The following is a 13,534-nucleotide window of genomic DNA, read 5'->3' as shown; positions in this document are numbered from 1 at the left end:
GCTGAATTCTTAGCAGTGACCATGAAAGCAGAAGTGCACTATTAATTCCAAAGCACTAAAATAAAAACAATTGCCAGCCTAGAATTATACGATTGGGAAGTTATCTTTCAAGAATAGAGACATTTTCGGGCACCTGGCTGGCTCTGTTGGTGAAGCCAACTCTTCATCTTGGGGTTGTAACCTCAAGCCCCACGTGGGGTAGAGAGATTACTTAGGGGCGCCTGGGTGGCTCAGTCGGTTAAGCATCATCAGCTCAGGTCATGATCTCGCAGTCCGTGAGTTCGAGCCCCGCATCGGGCTCTGCGCTGACAGCTCAGAGCCTGGCCTGTTTCAGATTCTGTGTCTCCCTCTCTCTGACCCTCCCCCATTCATGCTCTGTCTCTCTCTGTCTCAAAAATAAATAAACGTTTAAAAAAATTAAAAATAAAATCTTACAAAAAAAAAAAAGAATATAGAGACATTTTCAAGCAAATGAAAGCACCAGCATCCCTCCCCAAAGGACTCTCTGAAGGGGGTACTTCAGGGAGAAGGAAAGCAATCCCAGACACAAGGTCTGAGATGCAACAAGGACCCAGTGAGCAAAGGAAATGGTAAACACGTGGGTATAGCCAGCAAACCTTGACCGTGTGGAAACAATAAAAATAGCACAAGGAATAGAGTGCCTGGGTGGCTCAGTTGGTCAAGCAGCTGGTTTCAGTTCAGGTCATGATCTCGCTGGTTGTGAGTTCGTGCCCCACCTCGGGCTCACTGCTGTCAGCCTATCAGTGCACAGCCTGCTTCAGATCCTCTGTCCCTCTCTCTGCCCCTCCTTTGCTTGCACTCTCCTAAAAATAAATATTTTTTTAAAAATCAAAAATGTGTGGACTTGCAAAATAGAAGTACGATACTGGGCAAGAATAACATGCAAGCCAGAGTAAATTTAGTCTGGGAGTAAAGCCGTTAAAGTTTCTATTTTTTGAAAGGAAGGATACTTATTAACCGGAAACCACGTTATATTAAAGTGTAGGGTACGGGGCGCCTGGGTGGCGCAGTCGGTTAAGCGTCCGACTTCAGCCAGGTCACGATCTCGCGATCCGGGAGTTCGAGCCCCGCGTCGGGCGCTGGGCTGATGGCTCAGAGCCTGGAGCCTGCTTCCGAGTCTGTGTCTCCCTCTCTCTCTGCCCCTCCCCCGTTCATGCTCTGTCTCTCTCTGTCCCAAAAGTAAATAAACGTTGAAAAAAAAAAAGTGTAGGGTAATCACTAAGAGAGTAGAGGTAATTGATTATGCAGTCCAAAAAAATCAGCTAAAGATATCGAGATCTGAATAATAAGCAAGTTTGGTCAAAGGGATAGAGAGAGAACTCTGCATACAACAAATGGAGAACAATGTTCTTGAGTTCACATGAAACATTTCATATAAACGTGATCGCTTTCTCGACCATGAAGTCAATCTCAACAAACTCCAAAGCATAGGTATCATTCAAGTCACTTTCTCTGACCGAATTACAATGAATTTAGAAATCAACAAGGAAAAGCACACTAAAATGAGGATATTTAAAAACACTTGTGGGGTGTCTGGGTGGATCAGTCAGTTAACACCTGACTCTTGATTTTGGCTCAGGTCACGATCTCGCGGTCCGTGAGTTCGAGCCCCGCAGCGGGCTCTGTGCTGACAGCTTGGAGCCTGGAGCCTGCTTCGGATTCTGTGTCTCCCTCTCTCTCTTCCCCTTCCCTGCTTGAGCTCTGTCTCTCTCTCAACATAAATAAACTTAAAAGAAAACCACTTGTAAATTATGTCATAGAGCAAAGACAAAAACCAGACACTTAGGCAATCGGAAAAAAATTGGAGTTATGGACACTGCAAAGAAGGAGATAAAATGACCACTGTTTGCAGATGATATGATTGCATGACAGAAAACCTAAAGGCCTCAGCTGGGAAATTATGAAAGACAAAAAGAGAAGTCAGTAAGATAGTGAGGTGCAAAATTAATGTACGGAAACCAACAAAATCAACCAAAGACCAGTTAGAAGGAATAAGGTGGAAAGGGTAGACATAGGAACCAAAACATTTCACATTCACTTTTATGTTGTTTAGATTTTTTTTGCCACAATATGAGTATATTATCTAGTCAAAAAAAAGTTCTTAGTATCGATGAATGGTGTACTCCTTGAGGATACAGAAAGCGTGTGGACAGAAAGTTGATAAGGGCCTGGTGTTGGGCAGGCAGGACTCAATAAATAGCCTCACAGACTGAAGGACCCGGGCCAAGCAAAGAGCAGGTTTCTAGAACAAAATCTCTGACATCAATATGCAAGAGCTCTGGGATGGGATGCCCCTGGCGGTGGCTTGTATGGGGATGGTTGGAGCACACAGGGGTCCCCTGGAGGCCCCCCATGTGATTCCACGCGTGACTTCTGTATGTCGTGTGTATGACCCACTGTCCCAGACCTTGTCCTAACATGACTTCTCCCGTGGGTGTCCCATTTACTATGTGCCCATTTATAGCCCACCTGTGAGTCTGACCCGGCATAGGACCCTCCAGGTGACTCCTCTGTGGACCCCATCAATGTGACCCTCGCCCTCTGGCTTCCAGCTGAGTTTGGCCGATGTGGAGGACCGACTGGAGGAAGACAGGAAGCAGAATGGACATAAGCAAAGACCAGCCAAACGAGAAAAGCCAAGGCCATTTATTCTGAACTTGCCATAGAAGGGAGTCAGCCACCAGCACCGTGCGTTGGCAGAGACCCAGAGGCGGGCGGGTGGTGGCCGGGAGAGCTTTGGCTGGGGAAGCTACCTAGAACTGGGGCATCCCGTGTGATTGGTCAGGGGTGAACATTTGCTTTTCCCTGGCTGGTCCTAAGTTGGAGGCAGGGACACAAATCAGGGAGGCTGTCTGTTGTTAATCAAGTCCTGGGCATTTGGGGCTATTTGCCATAGAGGTTATTGTTTGACTTACTGGATCGTTACCGGAGATAGCAGCCTGACTTTCTACAAGTCCCACTTACAGCAGGCTGTCTTCCCGGGCTGGTTACCGTCACAAGGGGTTGGTTTCCTGGGCGGGCTGCTGCAGATTGGGAGTTACAGTTCTACTGGGGTTTTTTGTTTTCGCTTTCTTAAGTAATCCCTGTGCCCGACATGGGGCTCGAACTCAGGAGGTCAAGAGTTGCATGCTGTACCAACTGAGCCAGCCAGGTGCCCCTAGAGTTCTACTTTTATATATGGCCTGGCCTTGGTCCATTTGTATATTCAGTCTCTCAAAGGCCGTTTATCCCCCAGCTGCCTCCCTGCAGGGCCATTCCCACCTGTGGCCTCAGTGGAAGTTCACAGCCCCCACCAGGTGACCCTCTCTGTCCCAAATGCTGGTAAGCATTGTGCCCCCCCCCCCCCCAGGTCTGCAGGCCCCAGGCTCAGACACCCTGGCAGGACTCTCCAGAGGACTCACGACTGCATCCCATCGTCCTTGGCTCCAGAGAGATGGAATATTCCTGGGGCAACAGAGTCTGCTCCTTCGGGAGACACAACACGAGTGGCCAAAGCTTTGAGAATTCAGCAGGGAGCCTGCATTCTGTTTCCTCCCCAAGCATCTGAACTTGATGCTTCCTCAAGAGGTGACCTCAGCCCAGGGACACGCTGCAAGGTGTGAAGAGGTCCCTACACCCTCATTCCCCTGAGCTGCCCTTAGTGGGGAGAACTCTAGAAGCTGAATGTCGGAAAGCAACAGAGCGACGTGTGCTTACTTCATCTCCACGGGGATACACAGAACTGACAGTGGCGAAGAATAGGGACAAAAGTGACAGCGACAAACCCGGATATATTTTTGAGTGTCCTAAGCACATCACAGAACTAGAAGGTCTCACCTGTACCAAACAGAGTGGCAGACCCACACACACTCACGCACAGGACTGGAAAGGAACGCGCTGAAACATTCGCAGTGATCGTCTCTGGGCGGCAAGATGACAGGTTTCTGTTTTGTCTTTGTGCCTGTGTTTCTCATTTTCCCACAATGCACCGTGGCAAGTGTACCAAATGGGGCTGGGGGGCGGGGGGGGGGGGGGGGGAAGCTTGGGTCTAAATCCTGGCTCGGTCTCTGATCAGTTGTATGACTTGAACAGTCTATTTCCCCGCTCACTGCCCAACACCCTCATCTGGAAAATGGGACCCATAACGGTTCCTACCTCGTAGGGGAAATGAGAAGGTTCAGTGAGTGAATTTATGGAGAGTGCTTCAAACGGCGACTGGCACATAGTAAACACTATAGACAGTGGTGTTGGGTATTTATTTATATGAATATTATTATTACAACGTTATTACTATACCCAAGGCCAGAAATTCCTCATTAGATCGATTAGTAAAAGGAAAGGTCCCATAAGTTCAGCACTTGGACGCGAGAGCGTTCTGCTGCCTATCGGACCCTGTGATTTCGTGTTCTGTATGCTGTGACCAGATCGTGCAAATCCTCACCCCTTGGGCCGCGGTGGCAACCGCAGGCAGCCTGGCTCTTGTCAGGGCCCCCAGGGCGGGAGATTTTCACCATCGTTGGGAACGCAGAGACCACAGAGACCGGCCGCCTTCTTAGGACATAGCTCACCAGCAGAGGGCGCAAGTGGCAAGCCCAAGGAAAAACTGGGCGGTGAACTTGGAACTTCTTTTTTCCCTCTAACGTGGGGAGTACTAAGCTTTTTTTGTTTGAGCACCGTTACATTTTTTTTCTGGAAAGCGAGGTACCCCTTGCACATTTTCAGCTGGGCATCTAACGCTTTTATTATCATGTAAAGTCGTTGCAAGAGCGGGCATGTTATAAATAGTGCCGTGTTAAATTAAGCAGGTACATCATTTTTAAATATAGCCCGTGAAGTGTAAACACCGCCATGATTCGGTACTATGGTGCATTTTAAAAATGCGAGAACAGATTCTTGCTCACCAGTTAGAAATTTTGCACGTTTCCCCTTTTCTCTTTGCATTTCCATTCTTCTCCCTGCAGATGTAGGATAATGTGATATACTCTCGTGCTGAAAGGCTTTTATTTACGACCCTGTCATACTTCTCTCCACGAAAACGCAAATGTACGTTGAAAATGAAAACGGCTTAATTCCTGAGACCTTAGGGGTCTGGTTAATTTTTCTTGGGGATTAATTTATCACTATGATTCATATTAATGCTCAGCGCTGATGCAAACAACACAGATGTATTACAAGTTGTGTGTGTGTTTTAATGTTTGTTTATTTTGAGATAGAGGACACCCAGGCGTGCTTGTGCACATGCGAGGTGGGGGGGGGGGGGGTGGGGGGGAGAGGAGAGGGCGCCCGCGTGGGAGAGGGCGCCCGCGTGGCTCCGTGCGTTAAGCAGCGTACTTGGGCTCAGGTCATGATCTCACAGTTCACAAGTTCGAGCCCCACATCGGGCTCTGTGCTGACAGCTCAGAGCCTGGAGCCTGCTTCAGATTTGGATTCTGTGTTTCCCTCTCTCTCTGCCCCTCCTCCGCTTGCACTCTGTCTCACCTCTCTCAAAGAAGTAAACAAATGTTAAAAATTTTTTTTTTTTTTTTTTTTTTTTAAAGAAAGAGAGAGGGAGAGAGGATCCCAAGCAGGTTCCACACTGTCGGCACAGAGCCAGATGTGGGGCTCCATCCCACAAACTGTGAGCTGAAATCAGGAGTCCACAGGCACCCCTGCATTACAAGTTCTGTTAACAGAGCTTGCAATGGTCAGATTGCTTGTTTATTCGGCACTTCAGAAGCTGTTACACCCAACTGGTTGGCTCAGTCGGTTAAGCTGCTGACTTCAGCTCAGGTCATGATCTCACGGTTTGTGGGTTCAAGTCCCACATCGGGCTCTGTGCTGATGGCTCAGAGCCTGGAGCCTGCTTCAGGTTCTGTGTCTCCCTCTCTCTCTCTCCCCTCCCTGGGAGAGCTGGGCCAGAAATCACTGATCCAAGCCAACCCAACGGAAGCCTCCAGACCAACTCACAGATGGCATCTATGCAAAGGGATGAAAAGAAATTTTCCCAAATGACTTCATTACTACACAGCTAGGATAGCAGCACAGAGAGCAGGTAGTATTTTTGTTTTATATGCTTTGTATTATTTTTAGTTGTTTATATTATATATTATAAGCATCACATGCCTCCATATTCTATTTAATTGTCTCACTTTTCTCACTGAGATACTTTGTAACTCTTCAAATTCCATGTTTAGCAAGTCCTATAAATAGAATTTGAAGGTGAGAAAAATGAAAATATTTGAAACAGACCTAATTGTTTTTTTAATTTTGAAAAACAGGGATAGTTTTTGGTTGATTGAGGCTTGAGTCCTTTGCGTTTGGAAGATCATGCATGATGTCTGGTCTCAGATGCTTTGAAATAGACAAAATGTGTGTGTCTTGGTGGAAAGAATAAGCTTTGAAGTTAGACGTATTATACTCAAATCCTAGTTTGACCAATTGCTTTTACATTGGCCTCAGTTTTCTTACCTGTGAATGATAATAAGGAATAATAAGGTCTATATTGCGTTTTTGTGTGGTTGGGTTTTTTGGTGGGGGTTCTTTGTGGGTTTTTTTGTTTCTGTTTGTGTTTTTTTGTTGTTTTGTTTTTGTTTTTTTGGTTTGGTCCGGTTTGGGTGATATTGGACAATGCTCTTTTTATATTCTGATTAGTCTAAGGATCCTGACTTTCCAGCTCTCGCTCTAAATTCCCTAGGATCTTGGGCTAGTTCGTCACCCTCTGAGACCTAGTTATCCGGGGTGTTGAACGCAAGGATTTCAGTGGCTACTCATCACAACCCACCCGGCATTAGCACTCTCGGCACTTAGGTCTCTCCGACCTTGTTACCCCCTCGTGGTCCTCTGCCGCCCAGTCTTTTCGACAAGTCCAAATGCGGCCTCAGACCGGCCCCGGTCTGCATTTCGGGAAGATCTCCAGGTGACTGGCAGGCCCGTCGGCCCTAGCATCCTAGATTAAATAGATTTGAGGCATCTTAGAAAACAAAAGTACCGGAATCACTATAAATGTAGAAATTTCACAAACTCTTGGATCGAGGCTGCTCCTGACAATTTAGAGATGATAGCCGCCCTTTCTGAGCCCCCACATCTGAAAGGTACGGAACTTGTGCGTTTATCGTGTTTTGTTCCTGGGGTCAAACAATGCGTTTGCTGGGTACTCCTGTCTCTTAATGATCTGGTATTAAATTATGACCTTTTATTTTCCCCGCTGTCCCTGGAGTCAGGCAGAAATCATTTGCAGTCCCCTTTCTGCCCCCTTAGTGGCCGCTTACCCTTGGACAAGTTACTTAGCCATCGAACCTAGATTACCCCGTCTAAGGAAACTCATAACCCCTCTAGGATTGCTGTGAGGATGACGAGGCTATGGATGAAAGCACTTAGCCGCGCTCCGGAATACGGCAGTGGCTAATGCTATTACAAAACAGAAAATGCCATCCTATCAACTTATGGGTAATGATGTGCCATTTTTACGGTGGTTGTATTAGTCAGCTCGGGCTACCATAACAAAATACCATAGACTGGGAGTCTTAAAACCAGAAATTTATTTTCTCTCAGTTCTGGATGCTGGAAGCCCCAGATCTGGTGTCGGCTGACTCACCTCCTGGTGAGGACCCTCTTCGTGGCTTTTAGATGGTGGCCATCTTGCTGTGTCCTCACACGGCCTTTCCTCTGATGCATGTGACCTTCTTATAAGGGCCCCAGTCAGATTAGGACCCCACCTTTAGGGGCGCCTGGGTGGCTCAGTTGGTTAAGCGTCCGACTTCAGCTCAGGTCACGACCTCACAGTCTGTGAGTTCGAGCCCCGCGTCGGGTTCTGTGCTGACGGCTCACAGCCTGGAGCCTGCTTCCGGTTCTGTGCCTCCCTCTCTCTCTGCCCCTTCCCCGCTCATGCTCTGTCTCTCTCTGTCTCAAAAATAAATAAAAACATTAAAAAAAATAAAATAAAATAAAAAAAGGACCCTACCTTTATGAACTCATTTAACTTTAATTACTTCCTTTTCTTTAAAGAAAAAAATATTTATTTATTTTGAGAGCGAGAGAGAGAGAGAGTGGGGGAGGGGAAGAGAGAGAGGAAGAGAGAGAATCTCAAGCAGGCTCCATGCTGTCAGCACAGAACCCAACACAGGGCTAGATCTCACGAACCTGACTTGAGCCGAAATCCAGACTTGGACGCTTGAACGACTGAGCCACTGGGGCACCCCACTTTAACGACTTCCTAAGGGCCGTACCTTCAAATACAGTCACTAGAGCTTCAACCTGTGAATTTTGGTGGGGACAGAAAAGATATGCTTACCTCAGATTATTCCAGAGCTATCACGTGGCAAACAGAGAAGTCAGCAGAATTAGGACTGTGGTGTGTGATTTTATATCATGTCTCAGTATAGTGAAGAACCTCCCTCTTCTTCTTCTTCTTCTTTTTTTAATGTCTACTTTTATTTTTGAGAGAGAGAAAATCAGTGTGTGAGCAGTGCAGGGGCAGAGAGAGAGGGAGATACAGAATCCGAAGCAGGCTGCAGGCTCTGAGCTGTCAGCACAGAGCCCAACTGTGGGGCTCGAACCCACGAACCACGAGATCATGACCTGAGCCCAGATGCTCAACTGACTGAGCCACCCAGGCGCCCCAGTACATTTGTGTTGTTTATAATTTTTTAACATTTATTTATTTTTGAGAGAGAGAGAGAGCGCGAGTGAGCATGAGCAGAAGAGGATCAGACAGAGGGAGACACAGAATCCAAAGCAGACTCAGGCTCTGGGCTATCAGCAAAAGAGCCAGATGCAGGGCTCAAACCCATGGACTGGGAGATCATAACCTGAGCCAAAGTCTGATGCTTAACCGACTGAGCCACCCAGGCACCTGAACACTTGTGTTGTTTAAACCACTAAGATTTGGCAACTGGTTACAGCAGCCCGGGAAACCGATACAAATCATGAGGTCCCCATCACTGAAGATGTTCAAGAAAGAAAAGAGAGGACCGTTTACCTTGATAGTCATAAAGGGTGCGCAGAGCATTCTAGATAATCTCTAAGGAGGAGAATGGCTCACAGTGGCCTCCTTCAGTAGAGTTCACGCCGTGCTTTTACACACATTTTTCCCTTTGACCCTCTCAATAAGTTTATGGAAATAGACCCGCTCAGAATTAATTCTCATCGTTTAGTGCAAGGACATTAAAATTCAAGGTGAGGTGGCTGGTCTGTGGTCACGCAGCCAGGAAATGGCAATGGCAAGGCTAGAACCCAGGTCTTCTGATTTACAGACTGGGGGCCCCTTCCCCTCGGCGATGTTGCCTCTTTCAGAGTCCAAAGGTCTCCTTTCGCGGGGAACTGAGTTAGCTTGGCTTAGGCTGTCTCAAACCAGAACCTAGGGTGTCTCCTTTTAGCCTCCAAATCCAGCCCCAGACCAGCTGTGCCCTGCACCCCCGGGGAGCCCTGAGTCGGAGCTCCTGGCCAGGTTGGGGGGCTTGAGCTCCTTTGTGGCTGAGCAAGGCGCGGCTCTATGAGTGACCAACGCCCTGAGCTCATGTCGTGGCAGCAGCCAGCCCAGGTGTCAGCCTCTGGCCTTGCCTGGAGTTTGCTGGTCGTGGTCATAAGGGATTGTGGCCACACGTTTGTGCGATGGCCAACTGGGCCTAAAATCTCAGGGTGCTGCGTCAGGCCACGGTGAGCGGGGCAGGGAGGAATTACCCGTCGAGGTATGTGTGGCTGCACCTGAGGGGGCAGTGCTCCCAGCCCAAGGTGGCAACAAGTAGTCCCCTGCTCTCTTGGACAGGAACACGGGCTTCCGCTGAGCACATGTGTCAAAGGTTTGTTGCGCGAACTCACAAATGGTGAGGTCAGACCCGAGCCGAAGTCAGACCCTCAACGGACTGAGCCACCCAGGCGCCCTCGGCTGTAGACTTTTCTACATATCTTCAAAAGTTCCTCTAGTTCAGGGTGCCTGTGTGGCTCAGTTGGTTAAGCCTCCGCCTTTGTTTCAGGTCACGATCTCATGGTTTGTGGGTTCGAGCCCCGTACCCAGCTCGCTGCTGTTAGCACAGAGCCTGCTTCAGATCTTCTGTCCCCCTTTTCTCTCTGCCCCTCCCCTGCTCTCTCAAAAAGAAACATTAAAAAAAAAGAGAGAGAAAAATTTCCTCCAGTAAGAAAGAAAGCCTGCCTAGGGATAGGGAGGAGTTCCTCTGACCCCCCCAGGCCAGTTATCTTGAAAATCCCACCAGCTTCCGGCTGCTGCAATAGACCCTTGGGGTCCATTCCATCCCGGCACAGGTCGCCTACATTTCAGACTAGTCCCTCCTTCCGGAGCAGCAAGTTGTTTTTTTTTTGTTTTTTTGTTTTTTTTTTTAATTTTTTTTTTTCAACGTTTTATTTATTTTTGGGACAGAGAGAGACAGAGCATGAACGGGGGAGGGGCAGAGAGAGAGGGAGACACAGAATTGGAAACAGGCTCCAGGCTCTGAGCCATCAGCCCAGAGCCCGACGCGGGGCTCGAACTCCCGGACCGCGAGATCGTGACCTGGCTGAAGTCGGACGCCCAACCGACTGCGCCACCCAGGCGCCCCGCAAGTTGTTTTATCAACAGGCCAACTTCAGGATTTGGAGTCTTTCCCCTGTCTCAGGATCTATGCGAATCACTCTTCCTCCAATGTTAACAGGCCACCCAGAGCTCCCTCTCAGCATCCATACACATCCCATCTGGAATTTGCTCTTCTTCTTCCAGCTTGTAAACGCTTCTGCGGTTGGAGATCTTTCCTGTCTGCAGGTCACAGTCAAAGGCATCCACGGAGGACAGGCTGCCAATGTGATAGAAGATTTTATGGTCCAGGGATCCACCCGATCCGTTGGAGATGTCCACGTGGCCCAAGGGCTTTCCCACGGTCAGGAAGGAGGAGCTACAGGGGCCCCTGGTGCCATCCAGAACTTCTGGGGCTGTTTCCTCAGCCACGGTGCCAGCTAAATCTCTCCCATCAGGATCCACCTTGCTCTTCTTGTCTTTACTGTGGTCAGGACAACTGCTGACTGATCTTCCCAGTTCAAAGCACAGAACTTTGTTCCGACTGTGGCCATATAGCCCCCCGACTGGCGAAGGGCCACAGAGCTGACAGGGCATCCACGATCACTTGCTGTGCTTGCTTGCTGAGCGAGTCCCACCAGCAAAACTCTTTTGCAGAAATCTCTACAAAGACCAGAGCGTTGGACGCCTCCTCCCACCCTGGAGATTGGTCGTACCGGCCGTACATGGGCAAAACACACTTAATCTTTTTTTTTTTTTTAATTTTTTTTTACATTTATTTATTTTTGAGAAACAGAGTGAGACGAAGCGTGAGCAGGGGGAGGGGCAGAGAGAGAAGGAGACACAGAATCTGAAGCAGGTTCCAGGCTCCCAGCAAGCGGTCAGCACAGAGCCTGAGGCGGGGCTCGAACCCACGAACTGTGAGATCGTGACCTGATCCATCGATCAGGCTCCATCGACCGAGCCACCCAGGTGCCCCCAAAACGCACTTAATCTTAATGGAAGACATCGTCACGGGGGAGATCTTGGTGCTGGTGGCCCTCGGAGAGCTGGCTCAACCACAGTGCTTTTTAATGGATCGTTGCCCACACCTCTTTCTCCGCCACAGCCTGTACTCCATCCTGTTTCAAGGGGTGGCCCCCGGTTAGCCTGAATCAATCACCAACCCTGGTTCTCCAACCTACCGTGAAGGCCTTTTTGAAGATAGTATTGGGAAGGATGCTGGCTTTCCCACTGTAGGTGAGATGAGGTTCTACCATTTAAATTTTACTTTTAAGATGATAGGGTGGGGGCGCCTGGATGGCTCAGCTGGTCGAGAGTCTGACTCTTGATTTAAGATCAAAATCCACTTTCCCTTCTTCTGTAAGTGCTGAGACACAGGACCACCACCATGGCGTAAAATACATTCAAAGCCTCTCGAAGCATCATAGATGCTTAAAACACAGTTTACCTACGTTCCAAAAACAGCACCCCAGTTAGCTAAAGAGCCTGTTCACCTTCACAAACCCCACAAGAAGACATTAAGGGGATATGGTGAAAAACACAAGGAACCTTGGAGTCAGGGGCATCAGAGTTTGTGAGAACTGGGGGCCAGTGACTCTGTGGGTGGTGGTTTCCTCATCAAGTGAAGCCAGTTTTGCTGAGCTGAGGACGCATGTGAATAAAGGGCCCAGCAGGGTCAGGAGAACTTGAAGGAAGATCTGCTCTCAGATTCTCCTGAAACATCTGACTTCCAAGGACGAAGGCAAGATCAGCCATATAAGCAAGAAGAAGAAGAAGAAAGCTGTCTGTATCAGATCTGTTAGACTGTTTTCCTCAGTGTGACAGGGTCATCCAAACTGGACCAGGGATGGCTAGGGAGGAGCCCGAGGGAGGGGGGGCTCAGGCATATCCATCAGGGCTCCCAGATTCACGTTCCTGAGGGAAGCAAGGCTGGTACTTTGCTAACATGGCAAGTGCATCCGGGACATCTTGTAGGCAGGAGCAAATCAGAAACCAAACACTTGGATTCCCCAGATCAGGGAGACCTGAGTCCTCTAAGTTGTATACTTCCTGACCTAAAATCCTGCCCCTCGACTTTTGTAATGCCGACGTCTGAAGACGTGTCACCAACTTTATGGATATGATTTTCATGTGAAATTTATTTATTCATTGACTTAGCGTCACGGACAGACTTGGTAACCTTGGAGATCTTGACTTTATTTGTTTCCTCTTTAAATACCTGTAGTGTTTCCTTATTTGACAATCCATCTCTGAAGTCTGACGTGGGAACAGTTCTGCAGTTTAACCTCCTTCTCTTGTCTGAAATGCATCGGTTTCCGGGCCACCTGGGTGGCTCGGCCGGTTAAGCGTCAGACTCTTGCCTTGGGACACGGTATCGCAGTTTGTGAGTTTGAGCTCCGCGTCGGGCTTGGGATTCTCTCTCTCTCTCTGCCCCTCCCCCACTTGTGTTTTTTTCTCTCTCGGTAAATAAATAGATAAACTTGAAAATGCGTGTGTTTCTGGGTCTTCTGGTCACCACTGAAACCCTGGGAGTGCTTACCACCAGACCCAAGAAAACTGCCCTTTGGAGCGTGGGGCGTCCCGATTGGGTGGGGGCCTGTGGTGCCCGCAGTGGAAGAATTCACCCAAGGCCGAACAAGAGAGATGGGAGTTTACTGAATACACTGCAAGAGAGCAGCGGCAGGACAGCAAAGGAGAGACCACCTGCCACGACGCGGTAGTGAGGGGCTATAGTTACAGGGTGGGGTGAGGGAGCATGGAAACATGGAGTTTTCCCTTTCCGGTTAATCTTACCCACTGCCCGGTTGTGATTGGTCAGTGAGGGCCTGTGGCTATTTCGAAGTGGGTCACTTAATGAGCCTGTTTGCGTTCAGCTCGGGGGGTCCCTACGGGCCCTTCTGCCTTGTTCAAGGTTCCGTTGCTCTAGCCTGTTGCTTCTACACGAAGAATGGCTGGTGCCAGCCCAGCCCAGCCCAGCAAGAATCTCATGAAGCAATAAAGCTTGGCTCTCACTGACCCTGTGTCTTATTTATTTAAAAAAAATTTTTTAAT

The 13,534-nt window shown here is 48.7% G+C and overlaps 1 pseudogene; it reads right to left on the bottom strand.

The window, feature by feature from the left end:
* Nucleotides 1-10,126: 10,126 nt before the first annotated feature.
* Nucleotides 10,127-11,739, bottom strand: LOC112857061 (regucalcin pseudogene; annotated as a pseudogene).
* Between the last annotated feature and the right edge of the window lie 1,795 nt (nucleotides 11,740-13,534).

Source organism: Puma concolor, chromosome E1 (assembly GCF_028749965.1).
Source record: "Puma concolor isolate L17-30 chromosome E1, mPumCon1.1.hap2, whole genome shotgun sequence".
Classification (NCBI taxonomy): Eukaryota; Metazoa; Chordata; class Mammalia; order Carnivora; family Felidae; genus Puma; species Puma concolor.
Note: the sequence above shows the minus strand (reverse complement) of the source record. Positions and strands in the feature narration are given on the sequence as shown.